Source organism: Ictidomys tridecemlineatus, chromosome 1 (assembly GCF_052094955.1).
Source record: "Ictidomys tridecemlineatus isolate mIctTri1 chromosome 1, mIctTri1.hap1, whole genome shotgun sequence".
NCBI classification, from domain to species: Eukaryota; Metazoa; Chordata; class Mammalia; order Rodentia; family Sciuridae; genus Ictidomys; species Ictidomys tridecemlineatus.
The window spans coordinates 231,024,551-231,048,637 of NC_135477.1; the positions used below are offsets into that span (position 1 = coordinate 231,024,551).

A 24,087-nucleotide genomic window follows, 5' to 3' on the forward strand; every position below is an offset into this window, starting at 1 on the left:
TGGAATTTTAGTAAAATTTATCAAAGGATAAATAGATTAAAGGTGTTGCAGCCATATGAGATTTAACCCAACATTACTCTGGCTGTCTTAGTAACACAAATCAGAAAAAGAGAAAGGAAGTCTGCATTTCTATTATATTTTATACTTAATGAAATATTTACCATGTAACACATGTCTTAGGAAAAATTTAAACAACTATTGAAATTAACTATTCTCTTTGTGTTGGGTTTTGGTTACCCTGATTATTTTTCCTTAGAGGTAATAATCTAAATTATGTGAATGAACCCTGAATTTTTCTTGGAAAACTATTACTCTGTTGTAGCCAGTTGTATCCAAAAGACATATCAATGGATGGGAATATATTTCTTTCAGTAGCTTTGCAACACTGACTTTCCTTGGATTTTAGCATTCTATAGTTAAATGATCAGCATTTGCTCATCATATTTATTCTGTTCTGATTTCCCGTTCCTGTAGAAAAGTCAAATTTTCACATAAAATATGACAAATATTGTGAATTACTGCTGGGTCACTGCTTATCCAACAATTAGGTAGTTGATTTATAACAATACATTTTATCTAAACAGTAACAATTGCACACTCATGAATTAAAATCCAAAAGCACTCTGCTACTATCCCCACAACCTAATTTAGTCTAAAATGTAATGCAAATTGGGACTTTTTAATATTTTATCTGTTTAAAGTACATTTGTGCATACAAGAAAGAATCCTCATTTATCTGCAGTATTTTGTAGATTCTCTAAGGTGTTTTTGTAATACTTCCAAAAACATTCATTTATAAGAAAATTAACCAGAACTTAATTTAATTTATATGTTGTTTTGAAAGCTTATCAAGACTTCCTAAGTCTTTGATGGTTTAGGAAAGATGAAATAAAAGATGAACTGAATTCTCAGGATCTTTCTGCATTTGTTTTCTAGTTTTAAAAACGTACAGATTCTTGATTTTAGCTGCTTTTTAATTAAAGCTTGTTTTTGTTGAAACTACATGAGCACACAATACTTGTTACTATTCCTATTATTAACAGGAATAGATTTTAACCACTCCTGAAAGAAACAGCAAAAACTTTCCTGCTCAAAAGGGAAGATGAGAATTAGGAAGTAAAGCAGGTGCAAACACAGCCAGATGGAATTATTACCGGTTAGCTTGCAATCAGCATTCTAGAAGAAAAGATTTTTTTTTTGAAACATGAAAAGCTACAGTTTTCTTTTCCTGCTACACAAGACTAATATTGTATTCCTGCACTTAAATACACATCTCAGCAGGTCTCCAGCTATGGGAGGAAAATTCTGATGATCATACAGAAAACAGAATCATTGAAAAGTTCATGCTGAATAGCAAGGCTGAATTTCTGCCTTTCTCTTGTTCATAAGCTGATGCAGAATATTGTAGAAAGTGAAATCAGCTCAAATATCAAAATTAGTGCAACAAAAATAAAGGTTAAAAAATATTTCACATTGATCATGGTGTTAAATTCTGTATTTTGTAGACCCTACATCCAAACTAAATGCAGGCTCCAAAATCATTACTGTTAACTTCACTGTGCTCAGAAAGCTCAGAAAGCGCTGTTTATCTTTCTCTCCTTCCACAATGAGGCACATAGAGAAAGAAATCTTACTAGAAAAACAACAACAACAACAATGGGAAGTGTGAAATATGTTCTTACCTTTTGCTCTGTATTCTTATAAGTATCTCAAAGTGCTTCTCCACAAGCTCTTGGTTTTGTGGCTTCAGGAACACTATCTGTAAATACATGGTCTTGTCATCATCAACTTTAACACCTACTCTGCTTCTTTAAACTGAGCTATTAAATGTATGCCTTTGAAAGTTCAAAAAAATATTTTTTTTAAGCTTGCCTAGCTATTTCTCTGTGCCTTCTTGTAAAGAATGTGGAGGAGAATATGCAAATGCTATTCCTGGAATAATAGTGATTTCTTAGTAATGGCCTAAAAATGTCACATTTCATTGACAATCAAGTATTTACAAAAAATCAAAAGTGATACTTCCCCAAAATAGAGAAACTGTTAGTTGCTAATATTAAAAAAAAGGGGGGGGGTAAGTGGGTGGGTTCCAGAAATGTATTAATTTGATCCTATTATGGCCAAACTGTATATGCCTTGACCAGGCAAACTCCATTGTACCCCGAGGCTCCATTTCATATAAGAAATTCTTCTCCCTGGAGAAAACTACACTTCTGCCGCCTTTTGCTAACCACACCATGTTTGACAACACATAGTGCATGGCGACTGAAGAATCTTTGTTATTCTCATACAATGTAATTTGTCTATTAGTTCCCATTTTTCTTGGGCATTGTACACTGTCTGTACTGGGTTATTCTGATCCACTCCCTACCTCACTGGTGGTTTGAGATTTTTTGCTCTAAGAGTGCACACTATCTCCTGCAAGGAGTTGAATGAAGGAAGGATGCAGAGGTGACTTCCTGCTGCCCTTCCAACCCACCATCGAATAAAGATTCCGTGTCTTCATCCAAGACTGACCCAGTGATGTATTTCAAATGTGCCAATACATCACTTATAGTTTTTTTTTTCTGTGAGTGATTAATATTAAATTGACATTTCCTTAATATTATACAAATGACTCTATTTATACTATCTTTCAGTAAATCAGTTCCCCAAAACAAGTTGTATTTATTGTATAAGTACTGTTTAGGATGATTCTACTGAAGATATCAAATGATATCACAGAGTATGTACCAAATGAAAATGTTAGAAAAGCATACTTCATGTGAAAATATCAAAACTTTTCTCTAATTCTAAATGACTAGAATGACTTTTCTCCCTATAAGTGAAAAAATTATATTCTAATTCCCTGAAGTATTACAGCATAAAAATTAGTATATGTATTTTGCTTTTTACCAATGTAGAATACTTTATATTATTCTTCAACATTTGACAATAATGTGTTACCAAAATTTTTAAATAGTTGAATATTTTAACATTTGTATCAGTGCTTATATTTTTAAATATAGTTTTTGTGTTCATCTTTATAATTTATGCCTTTTAATAATTTCATTTTTTTCAAAATATGTTAGCATACAAGCCTATTGTACTACCACAAAATAGGTAAATTAAAGGAAAATACCAGGTGGAAAAGAGTGAAAGAAAGTACCTCATGGATCCAGCACTAGTCTAAACAAAGTGTTGCACAGAGATCTGAGTAAGAGGCTTTGAAGTGACCAATAGTCTCAGCTGCTGGTATAAAATGTGTTCTGAGAGAAGATGGAGACTGTTTCTTCAAGGTTGTTTTTTCCATCCAGTGCTTAAGGACAGGAGTGGATTGAGGCAAGCCTGTTCTTGAGGGAAAATTTGGCACTGGCCACACTATGGATGCTTTCTTTCTTTCCCTGACAGGATCTAGAACCCTTTCCTGGATTCATGAAGTTCCCACATTCCTCAGGGTTTGAGCTCCCATTATTTGCCCAGCTCCATGGAAGTGGGAGTCATAACTGCAGATATCACTGCCGGCCTCATCAAAGAGTTTACAAATCAGCAGTTAGAGGGAATGAATGTTCAAATTTAATGATGTGTTTATGAAAACCATTAGGAAACACACCGATGTATGTATAATAAACTCACTCAGACTTTGCATGACTTTATGTGAAGATAGAAAACATGAAAAAAATGTGGCCTTGTTCTGGGGGTTGGGGGAGTCAGAGCATTGGAGGAAAGATATTTCAGAAAACCTCCAGTGAGAAGGTTTTCTGATCTACTTGTGTAGTAGGCTTTCTCATCTATGTGAGTAGTAGATATTTGAAAAGCAGTGAACAAGAAAAATAATCCAGTCATGACAAAGGACTTTAATTTTACAAGAAGGAGCTTTGGGATATTTAATATTTACATTTTTTTGTTGCTTGTCCTGTAGGAAATGTGTGAGACAGAGTATTTTAAAATGATACATAAAAGTAGATCAATATCTTTGAAGTACTTGTTTGTGTTCTAAGGAAAATAATTGTACTACAAATAATCCCAGCATGTCTTTCCATCAGAGGAAACCAGATTTAAATAGGGAAACAGGGACTCTCACTCAGTTACATCAAATACAAGCTGTGCAATCACCTTGAGTACGTACCTGTCTCCTTATGGAGAAATACAATTGCTGTGAGGATTAAAACAGATCATGTTTAGAAAGATTCTTAAATCACTGCCCTTTATTAGTGCCCAGATGTATCCCAATTTTTTACTGCTTGCAAAGTTATATTTCTGTCCTCCCCCAGATCTACAAGCAGATATGTTCAAAGAAGGTACTTCTCATAAAAAATAAGTGCAAATTAAAATTTATATTTTGCAGAAACTGTGTTAAGATGTATCACCAGTGAAAACCGGGGTTTGTGTCTCCTGCTTACTGATGTGATTCAGGGATTTTTAGAAGCCCTTCCCACATACCTAGTGCTCACTACAAAGCTGGTGAAAATTATCGAAAAGCAAGGAAGGAGGTGTCCTCAAAGCAGAAAATCATAATTGATGATTGCATCTCACTCAGCAATACCTGGTACGCAACTTGATGGCTTTTGCGAAAATGTCAGCTGTCTAGTATTCACATGGTCATGGGGTGAAGGATTTTCCAATGTAAAATCTGATTTTAGAGACTGAGTTAACAGAGAGGAAGATGATTCATAAACTTTTTTTTGTTAACCATATTTCATTTGCAGAGGTGTCAGGAATTCAGAGTTGCCAAATGTGAAAATAAAATTTGCACTGAGAGTAAATAAAACACAAGGCTCCCCACACATACATACAAAATTTGTCTATTTACAGATGTTTTTTGAAATTTTAATTTTTTTAGGGAAATTTTGGGTTTATGAAAAATTCTAAAAGCAGATATCATTAAAGAATGGATTATTGACTCCAATATGCAATTCATGTATGCATATCCATTGTTATATTGAAATAGTGTAGAAAAGTTTTAAAATTGGTCAGATGATTTTGCATTTTTTAAGTTATGTTTTCTTTGTGTATGACATTTTCTGTACTATAACAAATTAATCTTAATTATAGAATATATGTTTAAATGGGTTTTATGTTTGTGTGAAAACTTTTTTATCCTCATGCTTTATTTTGGAGTATAAACTACTTACTTATCAGCATTTTAGATATAAATTTCCCCCAAATAAACTCTATTCTCATAGTGTGTCAGTGTCTTATTCTGTATTTGCAAATTACATGCATTCAGAATCTCTATGTTGAAATTTCATAAATGAAGATCACTGTATGAATACAATTGTCAGAAGCAGAATCTACAAGATGAAACTGTTGTTGTTGTTGTTGTTATTATTATTATTTGAGATAGGAACTTCTAGAGCATCACTTCTGGAGCATCACTCTTGATATACCTCACAAGCATGACTCCAGAGGACTATTTTCTCTCCATCTTCAGCATTCTTCCTTGCCACCACAGCATCCCCATTTTTCTATACTTGCCCAATAGCTGTGCCCCCAAAGTAACTAACAATTCAAATTCAATGAAAACTCTCTCAAAATCCATGTCGTGTTTATTACAGAAATAGAGAAAGCAATCCAAATATATATATAGAACTACAAATGACTGAAATAGCCAAAATAATCTTTAGAAGAAGAAAATGCTAAAGGCCTTTCACTTCTCAATTTCAAAATAAATTATAAAGCAAGAATATTCAACAGAGGATGATACTAGCATAAAAGACAGATATAAAACCCAATTAAATATAATATAGATCCAAGTAATCAGCACAATTTAGTTGTTCAACTTCTCTCTGTGGAGTGTGTAAAGAAAATTCCATGAAGAAGATTTTGGTTTCTTCCAAGAACCACTGACTATTCATTTGCAAAATAATGAAATTAGAACATTGCTTACACAGTGCAAAACAAAACAAAACACAACAAAACAAAAAAACACTGCTCTAAATGGGGAAACATTCAAGTTTAAGACCTGAAACTGTAAAATTCCTAGAAGTAAATACAGGGGAAAAGTTTTATGATTTCAGTAATGATTTCTTGGTTATGTACACAAAAGCACAGGAAACAAAACAAAATAGAAAAGCAGGATTACATCAAACTGAAAAAAATTCTTTAAAACAAAGAAAAGAGACAACCCAGTGAAAGACAATCTACCCAATTAGGAAAGAAACAAACTTTGAAGCATATATTTTATAGGGTTAATGCAAAAAAGAATAAAGAACTCCTACAACTCAATAGCAAAAGGCAAAAAACTGCTTTAAATTAGGCAACAGATTTGAATAGATATTACCTAAAGACAGAGAAAAGTCCAACATGGTTTGTGAAAAGTTTCTTAACACCACTAATCATCAAGACAATGCAAATCAAAACCACAATAATTCCTCACACCTGTCACCATTATCAAAAAACAAACAACTTTGTAATTGGGGAAGTTCAAATCTTATGCACTGATAGAGGTGATGTAAAATGGTGAAGCCACCATGGAAAACAAGATGGAGTTTCCCCTGCAAACTAGAATAGAGCTGCTTATGGTCTAGAAAACTTATTTGGGGGCATTTATCCAATAGTATTGAAATTGTTGTTTGAAACAAATATTTTCACTCTCAAGTGCATTGAAGAATTATTCACAAGGTCCAAAAAATAGAAGTAAATTAAGTGCCTATCAAGGATGAACTGATAAAGAAGATACAGTATATAGACTCAATGAAACATTATCCAGTTTTAGAAAAGAAAAAAATAATCCCATCACAGCAGCAATGTGGAAGGACTTTAAAGAGGTTATGCCATGTGAAATATGTCAGTAACAGAAGGATAAACACTATATGATTTCACTTATACAGTAGTTCCCTTTTAGTAAGGGAGGATAGCAGCAGATTCATGGAGTGTCAAACAATATATATATTGCAAAATATATACATGCAAAAAAGTATGAAGAACTCCTACAACTCAATAGCAAAAGGCAAAAAAAACTGCTTTAAATTAGGCAACAGATTTGAATAGACATTACCTAAAGAAAGAAAAAGCCCAACATGGTTTGTGAAAAGTTTCTTAACACCACTAATCATAAAGAAGGTACAGTATATAGACTCAATGAAACATTATCAAGTTAATTTTACAGAGATGGAAACTTGTAGATCCACTGCGCAGCTCTGTGCCTACAATCAACAGCACTTGAGTGTTTAAAAAGTTGTTAAGGGGGCACATCTCCTGTTATCTGAGTGTGTATGTGTGTGTGTGTGTGTGTGTGTGTGAGAGAGAGAGAGAGAGAGAGAGAGAGAGAGAGAGAGAGAGAGAGAGATTTCTTTTTTCTTTCTTTCTTTCTTTCTTTCTTTTTTTTAGAGAGAGAGAGAGTGAGGGGGGGAGAGAGAGAGAGAGAATTTTTTTTAATATTTATTTATTTTTTTTAGTTCTCGGCGGACACAACATCTTTGTTGGTATGTGGTGCTGAGGATCGAACCCTGGCCGCACGCATGCCAGGCGAGCGCGCTACGGCTTGAGCCACATCCCCAGCCCCCTCTTTCTTTCTTTCTTTTTTTTTTTTTTTTACTAAAGTGTATGCACTGCCTGAAATAGGATCACTTGAAACAAGGTTAAAAACAGTGATATGTGGCTCCTCATCTTCCCCTGGGGAGGAAGGATTGCCCTGGTGTCATGATGATCACATTCCTTGACTGACACCTTTAGATCACATCTCTTCTCTTTTATCTCTCCAATGGGCATTTCTATAAGGAAGATTCAATATCATCTCATTTGCTACAAAAAAAGGTTTTTTTTTCAATAAAGTCACTTCTCAGGCTCTGTCATTAAATGGCCTTTTAATCTTTGTCTCAATTTTCTTCATCTTTAACAATAACTCTTCTATTCATCTCACAAAGATATTGTGAAAGCAACAAAACAAAAAAGATAATGGGGAGAAATTTCTTTGAAAATGCTAGACAAAGGCATGGTGATTTTCTTTTTAAGAAAACCTGGCTAAAATATTTCTGAACTACAAAGAAATACTATCAGGATAGAGATATACGTGGTGGAAGTTTAAAATAAAGTTTCTCTTTGATGTGTAAAACAATATGGTGTTAAACCATTCAAATGTAGGATACCACTGAGCTTGTTTTTACAGTAGTTTATGCTTCCTGACATGGGTATAAATCAAGATAAAGACCACTGTATATTAGTGATTCAGCACTTTTGTAATACCCATAGGAGAAATTTATTGTCCATGCACATCTCTGTCCCTGAACACACATCAAAATTGTTTACCGTCTAAGAACAGCTGAGTTTGTCAACTCATCCTCCTGGCTTTTAAGAACACAATGTGGCTTTTTAAGATGTAATTCAGTACCAAGCTTATTGCAATCACTCTAGTACTAATGTACTGACTTTAGTAAAATTTAAGCAAAGTGTAAAATTTTTTAAAACGAATGTTGAAGTTATTTTGAAGGTTTGTTGCACACGGCAATATTTTTCCCCTAGACTACTACATTCAATGCCAAGACAATAGATGCCTTTCAGGATATTCCTCAGATTACAAAGATAAACTCTTCATTGATATTGATCTTCCCTATTGGAGGAGGTCCAACAGTCATGTTTGAAAACAGCCACCTGGTTATAACTGAGTGAACCATGAGAGGACTCCTGAGGAATCCTTAGACAACAAGATCTTCAATCATAAAAATATAAATCTGAAATTTAAAAAGTTACTCCATGTGCCTTACAGCACATATGATATGAAAATTGTTCAGTCTTGCTCTGTTACATGGATCAATGACCAGTAAAGCTAGGTCACAAGGGAGGAAGAAGAGAACTAGCCATAAGTCCCATAGTAATAAGAAAAGAAGACAGAATGTTGTAGACTGAAAAAAAAAATGTCTCTTAAAATATGCCCAAAACCCCTATACCCAAGCAACTGAATATCTCATATGGCAAAGTAAATAACAACAACAACAACAACAATAAATTAAAGAGAGAAGATAGTAAAAAGGATTGAAAAAAGGAGGGGGCTCTTTGCAGAGGAGGTTCTTTGAAGATGTAACTAAGTTAAGTATCTTGAGATGGACCATGATATGTCAATTATCCTCGAATATCCACCTAAGTCCTAGATATAATCACAGGTATACTTATAAAGAGGAGAAAAGTGGTGACTAGACACACAGAGACAAATGTGGTTTAGGATTCGAAGGTCTTGGCCTTGTAGATTTGGTTGATCAGTCAGAGCCTAAGGAAAGTCAGCCGCCATTAGTAGCTGGAAGGGACAAGGGAAAGATTTTCCTAGATCTGTTGGCACAAGAAAGGGCCACCTTGTCTATGCATTTGTTTAAGTACAGAAATAATTTTATAGTTTGACCTTCAGAAGTATGAAGGAATGAATTTCATTTGTTTTAGTTTCCATGTCTGTGGTAACTTAGTACCAGCCGCCACAGGAAGCTAATATGCCTAGTGTATCCATTCTTCCCAGTCCTTTCTAAGATCTGGCTAATTTCTGCTTTTGTGCTCTCTGATAAAAGAAACCATATATTAATTTTACACATTGCTTTTTATTTCCAGTTTTATTCTATTATTAGTAACTGACAAAAACGCATTAATACATGCGTCCCACTGAAGTTAACTACTAAGGAAACTATGCATTATACATATAAAATATTAGGTAAGATTTATAAAGGCATGGCCATGTAAATTGTTTTACCCAAAGTGATGCAAGTGGACTTTTGGATATGTTATGCATCACTTATGAGCAAAAGCTTGTGAGACTCCATGTGGTAGAAACTTTTCTCTTTCACCCTTTTATAAGGTTTAGGTATTCCAAATAGGCTCTGCTCCTTCAACTTTGGTCCCAAGGAAGGAAGCCATGGATGACTCATGAAGGGCATACAGTAAGAGTGAATCTTTTACTGATGTATCTCACTGGGATTTAAGGAGTCATTTTACCTCAGAATGAGATACCGAAAGCACAGCAATAGCAAAAGAAATATAATATTCATATTATAAAATATGCTAATACTTTGAACAATTATAAATGGCCATAAAATTGCTAGATGAAAATGCAGTTGTGTTGGATGAGTCAGTGAAGACTCAGGGAGAAATTTTATTTCTAGATAGGCCTAGAGAAATGACAGTGATATAGAAAATTAGTCTTGATAGAAAGTCTATAGAGAAATAGATTTAAAGGAAAAGGGATTTATGTTATTGGAATGAAAATAACATATTTAAGGAGAATCAGAGACATCTGTATGCAAACACTTAGAAATAAACCACAGAAGATAGTATATTAGTCAGTTTTGCCTCCAGAGGACCAGAACTAATAGTGTGTGTGTGTGTGTGTGTGTGTGTGTGTGTGTGTGTGTGTGTGTACATGTGCAATCACGGGGCAAGGTTTACAGAAAGAGGGAAAGAGAGAGAAAAAGAAGTTTGTATTAAGTAAATGGCACATGAGATTGTGAATGCTGTTGAGTCTGAAGTTCAAAATTTGCAGAATTTAAAGATTGCAGACTAAGAAACAGCTGATGTTGTGGCTCCAATCCAAAGGCAGTCTGGGGCTAACTTTTCTCTAACTTAGAGGACCTCAGTCTTTTTTCCCTTAAGGCTTTAAATACATTGGATTAATCTGATTTATTCATTCTACCAATGTAAATGTTAACTTTATCTAAAAACAATGCTCATGGTGACATACAATCTGGTGGCTCACAAAATATCCAGGTGCCATGGCCCAGCCAAGTAGTTACATGAAAATAACCATAATGGTAAAGTGATGGAGATCTTCTACTTTAATAATAACCAGACAATTAAATTTTTGTCTAAGAAGCTCTGTGATCAGAAATTTGATAATAATAATAATATAGTGGGGAATCTCATGAAATTTTTACAGAAGAGGCTCAAGTCACCTTCTTTACCTTCATTTCTTCTATTTTTAACAATTCTCACATCAGTGTAAATTACATCATGTACTTTTTCAAAATAAATGCTCATATCTCCATCTGCAACCCCCATTCCTTATAATTTCAATAGAATTTCTCTTCATGGTTTTCTTATGATTGACATTATCTTTATATCTCCCTGTAGTGGGATCATTCTCAGGACATTTCACATCCTACGCAAGTGTTCTTTCCCACTGAACTATGTCCCCAGCCTCATTAATTACAAATATAATTTCTGCTATTTCCTTTGCACTGTGAGAGAGCTCAATACTTTGCCCCAATTTTCTTATGTGCAATTTATTGTTGAGCATGGAACTTCTACTATTCCACTAAAATAGCAATGGTAACTAATGACTTCAAAATAATACAATTTAATGCCATAGATTTAATTCCTCAACCCATTTGAATTATTTGCAGAATTTGAGTCATTTGCCTAATTCTTCATGTAAATTTTGCTACTGTAGCTTCCTTACCATTTTCTTTCACTTTGAGCAAATTGTTTTTGAGGTTTTGTAAAATAGTAACTGTTGCTTTAAATATTTTTTAAATAAAATATGAAATAAATGCTAAACATAAAAAATTGATAACAGTGATAAAAACTAAAAGAAAAGAAATTTGTAACTCTATATCTCATTGTTAGTATTTGGAATATACATTCTATTTTCTATAAAATATTATTCTAAGGATATTCACACATTCTGCATACTGATAACTCATTTTTTAAAAATTTTATTGGATTGAATAGTCAGTACAAGTAAATAAAAGAATCTCTTCACAAAAATAAAAATAAAAAATTATGTGATTTCAATATCCTACTATTAGCAACACTTTCTATTATGTTTTTATATATGAGCCTTTATAAATTTTCTTCAAAATAAGTAAATATATGCGTAACGTGTTAAGAAGTACAATAGATTATAAACTGATTTAAAACTTGTAGATTTCATTTAATATATAATGAACAACTTGCTGTGTTGATGAGAAAGAGTTAATAATTCTATATCTATATCACCTTCAGAATATATTTGTCAAAAGTCAATTGTTCTACCAGACATTTTATATTATTCTCTTGATTCAATTATAAAAACTTTTGTTTTGTGTGTGTGTGTGTGGTGGGGGGAGGGTTGGGGCAGGTACCAGGGATTGAACTCAGGGTACTGGACCCCTGAGCCACATCCCCAGTTTTTGTATTTTATTTAGAGACAGGGTCTCATTGAGTTACTTAATGCCTCACTTTTGCTGAGGCTGGCTTTGAACTTGCCATCCTCCTGCCTCAACCTCTGGAGCTACTGGGATTACAGGCATGAACCAATGTATTCAGCCACATTCTTGATTAATGAAGCTTTGTAGGTATTTCTCTGTGCTAATAAAATGTATCCAAATTTCATTTTGTTTTTCAAAGTCATCATGGCTATTATATGTCCTTTGCATTTTTGTCTTATTTACTTCCAAATAAAATTTTATTTAAGGATAGATTTAAATTCATTGAAAATTAAGAATAAGTACAGACAACCCCAACATGTTTTTCTTTTATTAACATCTTCCTTTAATATCATGCATTGCCACATTTAATGTAACAATAATAATATGCTATTATCAAAATCAACAAATATATTTAACCTTTTTGGTTTTCTTAAAATATTAGCTTTGTTATCTGTGTAATTTTATCTAATGCCCATTTGTGATTCCTGGATCCCTTTCCATATTTTTGTGTATTTTATATGATTCCATGATCTCTCCTCTCTTAACATATGAACTCTATATTCTTTTCCAATTTTTATTGATTACCCTAGAATTAGTAGTACACATTAATAATTAATGCAAGTTCATTTTCTAATAGCACTACACAGCTTCAAGCAAAGTGCTGTTAACTTTTTCTATAATATCCCTATTTCATCTATTCTGCTTCTTTTTAATAACAGATAAAAATTTATAATATTTATAGATTGTCATGTGATGCCTGGGTATGTTCCTGTGTTTTATATTTATCAACTCAAACTATTTATGTTATTCATCAACTGAAATATTTATCACTTCTTCTTGAATGAAAATATCCAAAATATTCTCTTCTAGCTATTTTTATTTATATGATATGATATTGTTAACTACAGTCACCTTTCTTTTAATAGAAATTATTATTCTTATCTGACTGTAACCTGTTAACTGATATCTCAGTATCCTTCCCCCTCCCTTATGTTCTTTTCACTCCAGGTAATCAATGTAATCCTTTCTTTTTCTCTTATGATACTGCTATGAACCATTTTGCTCATCCATTAAGCTAAAATAACATTCTTATTACTATTGTGTTCAGCAAACCATTGTTTTAGAAATATGAAGAATAATAATGTTTTATTTTGCCCTCATTTGGTCTTTCTACACAAACTTCCCCTTTATGTAGATCTGCAGTTCACGGTTATTATACTATAGCCACAAGGGTGTGTTGGTGAGGTGTGGGTATTCTATAAACTTCCAACCAAATCCCATTCTGTTAGTGGACCTCTGTCTTAGGTATGACTTTCTCCCATTGTCTCCTAGTCCCTCCACTGTCTGTAATATTTTTGCTGTCTATTTTCCTTTGTTCCTTGTTTAGTCAGCTTTTTCATCGCCCTGAATAAAAGACCTAACAAAAACAATTTTAGAGATAGAACAGTTTATTTGGGAGCTTATGGTTTCAGTACATGGACAGCCAGCTCCATTGTTTGGGGCTCAATGTGAGGCAGGACATGGTGGTGGAAGAGTGTGTTGGAGGAAACAGCTTATGTGATCATCAGAAGGAAAGAAAGACTTCACTCACCAGAAACAGAATACATACTCAAAGGCATACCTCCAGGGACCTACTTTTTCTAGTCACACCCTCTCTGCCTGTAATTACAACTCAGTTAATCCCTATCAGGGGATTAATTCACTGATTGGATTAACATTTTCCTAACCCAATCACTTCTCACCTCTAAACCTTCTTGCATTGTCTCACACATGAGCTTTCGAGGGAACAATTCACATTCAAACCATAACATCTTTCATACCTTGACTCTGTTTACTTTCCCCATGGAAAGTCAAGAAGGTGAGCTGGAGATAGAGTGAAAAAAGCCTTTTACCCATCATAAGTATAATGTTCTGGTAAGACACTGTACCTTAGAGTGCATGGTTTTGTTATGGTGAATACTTTGAGTGTATGTCACAATGACTAATCTCCTTCTCTGCTTCATACCCACAAGGTTTTTCTCATCTTCACTTCTAAAACATGTTTGAGGTTCCTTGGAATAAATTCTATAAAATGTGGGTCCTTTACATCTATGGCCCTGAGGGACTTCCCACTCTCATGCTGATCTAATCAGACTCCTGTAGTTCAAATGAATAAGTATCTATGTAATCCAGTCAGTACCTTGACTCATGCAGCCTCAGTTTCAAAGAAGATTTCTGCTGTGTTTGTTTGAATGTGTTTAGTTTTCCAGCTCCTGAAGAAATGGTGACCTCACTTGCTTTGATAGATCTAAAAATGTAATTTTCATTTATGATTTTTCTTTTCTAATGTTTTTATTAGTGAATTATAGTCATATAGAGTAACAGGCTTCATTTTGCCACAATTGTGCATGATAGAATATAACTTGATCCATATTTCCCCCAGGATTTCCTCTTTCTTTCCCTTCCTACCTCTCCCTATTGATCTTACTTCTACTTATTTTTGTAAAAAGATGGAGTCAATGGCTTTCCACCTTGTTGTATGTCTGAGTTGAAACTCAAAAGTGTCCTTTTGGAATGCATTGAGCTAATTTTATTAAACTAATTCTTTATTATACATATCACCCTGAGTTATAAAATACCTTTTCATCAAACTTTCCAACATTTTCAAGTATTTTTCAAATTAGGCTTTGTTCTCTTTCTAGCATTGATAACCACCTGCCACTCAATAAGTTTCTGCATGCTTGGATGCTGTAATACAGTTTTACTTCAGTTTTCTAGTGCTTCAGAAGTGTTTATCCACCAACTGAACTCCTACTTATTTTCCATTTCCAGATCCACCAAGAAATTTACTCCGAATCCCCAGGAAGAACCTCTGATTTTACAGAATTTATAATCATACTATTCATGCTTCCACAGTAGCACTTTTAAGTAGAATCATACCTAATTTTTAACTGGCTAATAATTTTTAACTAAATTGATTTGTTGGTACTGGTAGGAAAGATTGGGGCGAGCAGATCATGAACATGAAACTAGGAAGAATACTAAAATAAGCCAATAAAGAGGAACTTACACTAGCATTTTATTAATGGACCCTCAGCAAACTTTAGATATAACCAATTATATGAAGAAAAATCTATTACTATTGTGAAAAACTTAAGATCAAACATATACAGAAAGTCAAAGTACCCCAAAAACTATGCTGAGAGGACATGAGAGATCACTCTTCAGTCACATCTGCCAGGCAATAAACATATGGCACTATGTAGTTGTATATCATTTTCTCAGGACCGGCTGAATGAAGCACACAATCCCTTCATACTGTAATTTACATGCTAAGAGCTGCTGTTTTCATTTTACTGGGAAATTTTAATCCGGTACATCGCCACCAGCATCATCTCAAGCTTCCCTTCTTTCTTGTCCTTTTCCCACCTTCCCTTTCTGAGAACTTCTTTATATACACATATATATTTACATTACCCAATCCTTTCCTGTAAGACAGCTTGCTATACTTCCTACACTAATTTGAACTGTTGAGAAGTGACTGCAACAATCTCTCCTCTTTCACGGTTTTTTTTTGTTTGTTTGTTTTGTTTTTGTTTTTGTTTTTTTGCCTTTAAAAATGTTCAAAATCTGTAGGACCCTAGAGCACATATTCCAGTTGACTTGAACCAGTGTTTCCAGGTTGCCACTCTGATAAGCCTAAATAAACTCTTGTTTCTTAACTTATTTGTGCCTCACTTTCTCTTAAGGATTAGTTTTCTTGCTGGTTTAAAAGTTATGAAATAAGAATGATGGAAGAATCTCTATGGTTTCCAGGTCACATTGGATAACATCAGTAGTAAAAGAGAGGTCAGGAGGAAGATTTATTATAAGGGAGTTTTTAACAGAGAACAGATTGGAGTCTGTGCTGTGACAGATATCCACCCAGTCTTTTGAGTTATTGGATCCTAAAGATGGAAATATAAATTGAGGTGTAGAAGGCAATTGTAAAAAAAGGTTTATTTGGTCCAAATTATATGGGGACATGTCAAGGCTAAAGAGTAGATGGTTAAAAAAAATAAAATAAAGACAAGATATGGGTTTTATACAGTGAATTGAAAGGAAGATAAATAATTATCAAAATCACAGAAGGAGACTATTAGAAGAATAAACGTTATTCAAAATAACAATGCTTCAGAATGGTAAATTAAAGTTTGAACATGTTGTTTCTTTCATGTGATATTAGAATTTTTGTTAAACCATCCAAATGCAAAGAATATGTAGAAAATAGTTAGAAATGGTAAGTAAATATTGGGGCAGAATAAGACTTTTTTTTCCAATAGAGTAAGAGAAAACCCATGATTTGAAGACTGAGAATAAGATGAAAGAAAAGATCAGTTGGTTACTGAGCACTTTTTGCCAGTATATCTAATACTATAGAAATAACAAAATGAATATGCATAAAAAGGACTTTATCTCTTTTCATGTTTAGTTATGTTTATATGACTAAATTGGAATATAGTAAAATAAACAAATCCGATTAAAATTAGGTCCTTAAAAGGACTATAATCTAACATGAATTACATGAATTTTTATAAATTTTGAATTTCTATTAATTTTGCCAGAGACATACACACAGGGAAAATATCATTCAAAGATGAATGCAGAGACTACAGTGATGCTGTCTAATCCATGACATCTCAGAGATTTTCGGCAAACTGCCAGAAGGTAGGAGAGAAGGATGAAACAGACTCTTCTCCATAGCCCAATTACACATCTTGATCTTAAACTTTTAGACTTCAGAACTGCAAGATATTGAATTTATACTGCTTATAACATCAATATGTAATACGTTGTTAAGTCAGCCCAAGGAAACTAATAAAAACTTGACACTGAAAAATGGAGTGTTGCTGTTAAGAAATAGCTGAAAATCTGGAAGGAGTTTTAGAAATGGAAAGTAAGTAGAAGCTTGAAGAGATTTGAGATGATTGGTTTGTAAATGCCTAGATGCTTCAATCTTTCTCCAAGAGAGGATAGGTAAAGATCATTAACTTTAATGATGTTTTTGTTAAGGGATCCAAAACAAGAGAAAACATCAATCATCTTAGAAAATATACTTATTGATATGAAGAGAATGTTGCTACCAACAAGAATGTTGACAAAGATTCAGATGAGGTCTCAAATGTTAGTGTTAGGAAAGATGTATCTTAACATAAATTGACAGAGAACTTAGATTTGTGTTGCATTGGACAGAAAATAGAACTGGTAAGTAATGAATTGAGATATTTATATGAAGAGAATTCTAAGCAAGATACTGAAGGCACTGTGTGGATTCTTCTTACTCCTCCAGATCAGTTAGAAGTAAATTGGAAAACAGCAAGAATTTGATTAACCAAAAGAAAACCAGAGCAATGATTTAAAAGACTTCAGTATTTAAGGTACCATACCCTTGATACAGAGCCAAAGGTATAGCTGGACATTTATATGTGCTGAAGAGTTTAGGTTTATCATGCATGAATCCAATCAACCAAACATTTGAGTGAAAGCCAGAATTAGAGAGAGAGAGATTCAGGAAATATGTATATAGAACCAACTTGTGTGAAATATTGAACCTCTATGTGTTGTATAACTGATAAAGTAGATTTTGATAGTTTTGTAATACCAGAAATATTCCACCTGGAGGGACAGGACAAATACAGAGATGGTATAGGTTTCTAAATAGACTAGGCATGAAGCAACCATATGACGCAGCTAAACTACTGCTTATTATTTATCCTAAAAAATTAAAGTCATACTATATTGATTCATGCATATCTATGTTTATAGCAGCATAATTCTCAATAACCAAACTATAGAAACAGCCTAGGTTTCAATCAAAGGATAAATGGGTAAAGAAAATGGTATATATATACACAATGGAGTTTTACTCAACCATAAAGAAAAATTAAATTATGTCATTTTCAGGAAAATCAATGAAACTTGAGAGCACCTGGTCATTCAAAATGAGCCAAATTCAGAAGATCAAGTTTTGTATGTTATCTCTTATATATGGAAGCTAGAGAGAAAAAAGGAAAAGAAAGGAGAGGGAGGAGATTTCATGAAAATCAAAGGGAGGTCAGTAGAGGATGGGAATGAGGGTGGAAGGAGAGGAGAGGGAGGAGGAGGGAAGGATATTGAACAAATTATATTGTTATATTGTATACATGTATAAATATGGAACAACAGACCAGACTATTATGTACAGCTATAATAAACCAATAAAATTGTAAAAAAATCAGCATTATAAATTATTATAAAGTTAAAATTTTTATTGAAGGAAGAATGGCTTTGAGAACAAACAATGGAAGGAAATATGACTTTGAGGATTGAGTCATGGATCCAGATAGGAAGCAGATTCACCTCCATGAAATGTAGAAGGCAGGGCCTCTGGAGCAGGGGTACCTCTGGGAAGGAATATTGAACAATATAGGGCATAATCTAGATTTTAAAGGGCTGGCTGTGTCCCTGATGAGCCCCAGAGACAGAATATAGTCGATCTAAACTGGAATTCTCTCAAGACTTAGATTTCCCTGGTCCTTGGGATTTGGAATTCTTATTTATTTATTTACTTATTTAGATTGGAAATGTCTTAATCTATGTGTATACCACCACTGTATTTTGAAATCAGATAATTCTTCTGGTTCACAGTTTCACAGACGAAGAGAAATTTTCCTCAGGAAAAGTTATACTAAATATCACTCCTACTGATAGAGATGATATTTACATAAAAATTTAAATTTAGAGTTGTTGGAATAAGTTAAGATCATTAGAAATATTATAATGGATGTATTTGGCATGAGAAGAACATAAATTTTGCAAAGCTAAAAGGTAAATTGTTATGTGCTGATTTGTTTTTCCCCACAGTTCATTTGTTGAAATCCTAACTCCCCCATTTAGATAGTCAATATTATTTAGAGTTGGATTTACAGTAGTAATGTAATTAAAATGAAATAATTAGGGTGGAATCTAACCCACTCTGAGTGAAAACTCTATTAAAGGAGAAATGTAGAGATGTGCAGGTAGAATGGAAGGCAAACTTGAAGACAGAGATTGGGGGGATGCTCTGCTAGCTGAAAAAGAGCAAAACATGCCCCCCCCCCAAAAAAGACCCACCAGAAACTAGGGGAGAGGCATGGACTAATTATCCCTCTGAGTTCTCAGAAGGGATCAAGTCTTCCAACACTTTGATGGTGAATTTCCATCACCCAGACTGCTGTTGTTTAAGCCACAGCAGTTGTGGTACTTTGTTTTGGCAACCTTAGAAATCAAATCCAATGTTATATGAAAAAGTAAAATTAGAGAAATCAAGCTTTTCTTACAAAATTTAAAAAATCATGAAATATATCCATCAAAGTTTGGTAATTAAATTTAAATATTATTTTTAGTTTATCTGAGAGAGTTATACATTTATGAAATGTTCTAGTAAATTCTAACTAGCATAGTCCATGATAATAAATGTTGTTTTATTCAAATACATAAGTACATGAATGTTTCAGGTGGCAGAAAACTATTGCACTACTGATTATTTTTTGCATACTTGTTTGCTGCCATTACCCCACATGGTTAATCTTCGTAAGTAAAGTCTGAAATCTTTTTCCATATGAAGATTATTGTGTCTCAGGGGCCCTGTATCTGGTAGGACTTTTAAGTGTACTTTTCCTTTTTTGTCTTACTGTTTTCTTTTTTCCCAGTTTGATTTTAGTTTTTATTGAAGGGAGATTCTAGATTCTTTCACACCTCTTCCTTCTATATAAGTATTCATATCGATTTTAACAAACTTATAAGTATCTTCATGGGGATGGATGTGGTCTTCTTATATAATAGATTCAGTTTAATTTAATTTTGTTCATAAAGAATCTTTATGATTTTTTATATCTCTTAATTATGGTATTTTCTACATTAAAATTTATTCAAGGTGGAGATGGTTTAAACCCTGAAAAAATTGTCTGGTATAATTGTAACAGGAATACAAATGGAATAAATCCAACCCTCAGAATTTGGTAGGATTATATGAATATTGCTTCAGATACTCATTGCTATCTGAAGTGTTAGTCATAACTATTGGCCATCATGTGTTGATTTTCTGCACCACTGTAAAATGATTTGTGCTGCATTTTTTTCACTATGTAAAACATAATGCACTCTAAAGAACACAGTATTAAACTAGTTCTTATCTATAAAGATTACAAAATAAATGAATTCTCAAACCTTAGACTTTTTCTAAAAGTAAAGTAAAACCATATTAATAATCCAATGAAACAACATACTGAATAATTCTCCAATCTATTTTATCTACTTATTTTTTGTGGGGAAAAAGCCAAATAAGGAAAATAGGTCACTATTAAACTGTTTATTTATGAAACCATGTACACCTTTTAAGATAATGGTTAATAGAAAAATCAACACAATTTTAAGTACTTTTTTTCTTTTGTCCATGTCCTTGGACATCAATCTGATCAGATGATTACTACTGTCAGCATATCTAATCTTAAGGAACCCTTAGTATCTTCCATTTAGTGCTGTGTCCTGATCTGCTCCTGAAGCTTCTCTTCTCCAAGGTGTTAATTCTTCTCTAGGCATAATTGGTGGCCCCTTCTCTGTTTTTTTTTTTTTGTCACTATTCTTCTGCAGAATTTTTAACATTTTAAATCCAACCCATTCACTTATTCACCTACTTACCATCCTGAAATTTATTATATTGTCTAATTTCCTATTAGTTTAATAATTATCCACTTGTATATTGTAATGTATATCACTAAAATTTGAATTTCAAGATGACAAAACTTCTTCAAACATTTTTCTTTCTCCAACACCAGCACCTTGAATAGTGTTTGGTGTTGATACTTAATACAAATTTTTCCCAAATGTATTTTTATTACACCCAACAAAAATATCATAACATTTTAGTACATGATAGAAATAAAAAAGCTAAGTAGCTCATATTTAGTTAATTAAAGATGTATTAACTAGTAGTACCATATTTCTAAAATAATTTCAGTTACGATAATTTATTTCAGATAAGTGACAGTCCTCATTTTGAAAATAGTAGCAAGAGTCAATGACTTTTTGCAATTTTGACAGATGCCTACATCTTAGGTATTACTTATTATATATTTTTAAATACTGTTATTAACTTCATTAGAAAATATTGAAAAAATATGGGATAATTTAATTATTTCTAAAGGTATGCACATCTTTTTTCCCGGGTTTATTTCTAAAAGGCATTCGATATGGGGTTTGTAATAAAGTTTAAGATATTTCATGTTAAAGAAAAGCATGTCTTTAGAAATTTGTATAAGGGGAATTCTGATTCATTTCCCAGCTTAAGACACATAAATGATTACATGATATTTTAAATGCTTATTGTTTGTGGTTAATTTCCATAACCAGATTATTATTAAGGTTGTTTCAAAGCATACTTAGGGATTTGGTATTTCAAAATTTCCTTATTTTCAGCTTAAAATTCTTAAAATTAGTGTACAAACAAATATAAAAATTGTTTACACCAAGGCATTGCGACGTTATTAAGCAGAAATAAATGAGTTATATTTAATACTCACCAGTCCCACAAGAAGAATCATTAGGTTACACTATTAAAATAAGAATAATAAGTCAATAAATAAATTTATTAAAAAGAAGAATAAAAATAATACAAGAGAAGGGGATAAGAAAGTATTAAAAATTGCTAATCCGTTAATCTCTGTAAATAAATTCTTTCTCTTTTGTGTCAGCATGGTCTAAATTTGGTGATATTCCAAACATAATAGCAACAACATCTACATTTTAATGTCGATAATACACATGGAATGTTTGGAAACCTTTTTCTTTCATTTATTTTCTCCTATTTTCTTCTTTTATAGACATATTTTTCCCCTGCATTAAGGCTCAGAATGAAAGCTGTTTTAATCCATTACTCTTAGACATTCCCTTCTTTGTTTAAAATAAGAACAAAACAAAATTTTGGTAAATGTATTTTCAAAAAGTTAAAAGTTAAAATCAGAACCTAAATTTTTTTTTGTGCTGTTGCCACAACAGACCAAAGTAAAGAAATTGATGGCAAGTATTCTTACTTTGCAATGTGAAATGCTCAGGCACATAGGGCACTTGCAAAGGAGATTTTGTGATTCTTAGACAAAAAGCCTTTTTTATAAGTTAAAATATTTCAGGCAATAGTGGCCAAATGGGTAAGAGTAAATTTGTGTGTGTGTGCATTTTTAAATATTTTAAAATCTTTTTCTTTTTATTCTTGTGAGAGTGCACTTTGTCTTCTACAGCAAATGGTAGTCTCATTTTCATTAAAAAGAATTCCATTATTGCACAAAAAGGGAGAAGTAAAACATTGTTATTTTAAACTCACAAACAATTAAATTTAAAGTATAAAATTAAAACTAGTAGTTTATGTAAATGAACTGGTTTGTTTGTTTTATTATTGTAGTTGTTTTTACCTAGTTGAATGTACTTAGATCACACTGTCAAAATTCCAAAGCTCTCTACCCTCCATCCACAAGCTTAAAGAAACTGAGTGTTTAAATACAACTAATGCTCTATCTCCATTTTTATTAGTCAAAACCATAGTGTGTTCATCTAAAGACCAGAATACCTAATTGTTCTTATAACAGTATTAGCAAAGTAAACAGGTCATGAAAGAGCCCTGTTCTGCATTGTCTGACAAGAGCTCAACCTGACAAAACCCGTGTCTACCTAGTGCATGGTTCTAAGTTCTTCCCTCTTGGAATCTTCAATTCAGTTATACAAAAGGTGAAAACTGCAGGAAGAAGCAAGTACAGGTGCACCTGGACCAGGCCTACAATGGGACAAATTCTCATTCACCTTTCATATATTAGAAGTTCATCTTAGGTATTCCCCTACTGCAAGAATAGGTAATAAATCTAGTTCCTATTTGGGCAGCCAATGCACTGCTTTAAATTGACAATAAATAATCTTGTTAAATGACCACATTCTCTGTAGCATACTTCCTTTCTGATTGAATCTCCTCTATTCTTTGACTTAAACTGAATCCTGACATTTCTGAAAATATCAGTTCACTCTGATATCAATGCAAAATATAAGTTTTTATTGGTAGCTTTTAAATTCTATCAAATCATAGAGCTAAGTAATAAGTGAGTCTTTAATTTCTCACAGTTTCATTAAGACAAGTACCATTTTATAGTGCTTATAAGTAAAATAATAAATGATCAAATAATAAAATAAAAGCAATGAATATATAAGCAAAATATAAATAGGTGAAAAATCATCCTTTCTTCTATTGACTTCTTGAGTCTATCACATTCTTTCTCTCTATAGTTCTTTTATCTCTCTTTAATTTTTGAAAGACTCAGTACTTCACTTTTAATTTCACTCCCAACCCAAAATTTGATATTACAATCAGTGAATCAGCCAAGATCTTGAAACTTGACTACTTCCATTTAAGTTTTCTTGTTCCTCTTCCTAATCATACTCATATTACTATGGAAATGGTTTTACTCTCATATCACTAATAATTTTATTTTCTGCCTACACTATAGTTTCTTGTCAGTTTACTTGTTTGAACACTTGAATTTCATTATTACAAAACAATGTTAGGCATGAATTTCCTTTGATAAATATTTTATTGTTTTAAAACATTTTTCATTTCTACTTAAGTGTATTGAAAGGGCTCCATATGTTAACCCAATTAGTCTTTTTCTCTGTGGCAACACTTTAGAAAATAGTAATTTCAACTTTGTACTACACATAGTTTAAAAACTCTATCCAATGCAGTAACAATTTCAAACCTTCTTCTACCTACTAAAGCACCATACTGGAACCTTCTCGCACTTGAAGCAGAAAAACACTTTCTCTACTCCACAAAGATAGACAACATAAAAAAAAAAAAAAGCAAAAACAAAGTCTTGTTCTTTATTCAAGATTATCTCTCCCACCACTTGATCAGATAAGCCTAAGAGTACTTGTACACACTGAATTCTTTCAACCTATCTTTATATTCTATGCACATATCAATCTTTCCAGT

The 24,087-nt window shown here is 32.8% G+C and overlaps 1 protein-coding gene across 6 annotated transcripts in view; it reads right to left on the reverse strand.

Annotated features, from left to right (window-relative positions):
- Cdh18 (cadherin 18) overlaps positions 1–24,087 on the reverse strand; it is a 903,781-nt gene that overhangs the window by 563,565 nt on the left and 316,129 nt on the right. The window contains exon 3 of one of the 6 annotated variants that reach the window (XM_078016867.1): positions 1,683–1,759. The exons of 4 other annotated variants lie outside the window; for them this stretch is intronic. The gene's annotated coding sequence lies outside the window, so the exon portion shown is untranslated. Of the gene's footprint in view, positions 1–1,682; positions 1,822–24,087 lie in introns of those variants that run through there. One more of the 6 variants, XM_040271737.2, reaches the window with a different exon arrangement.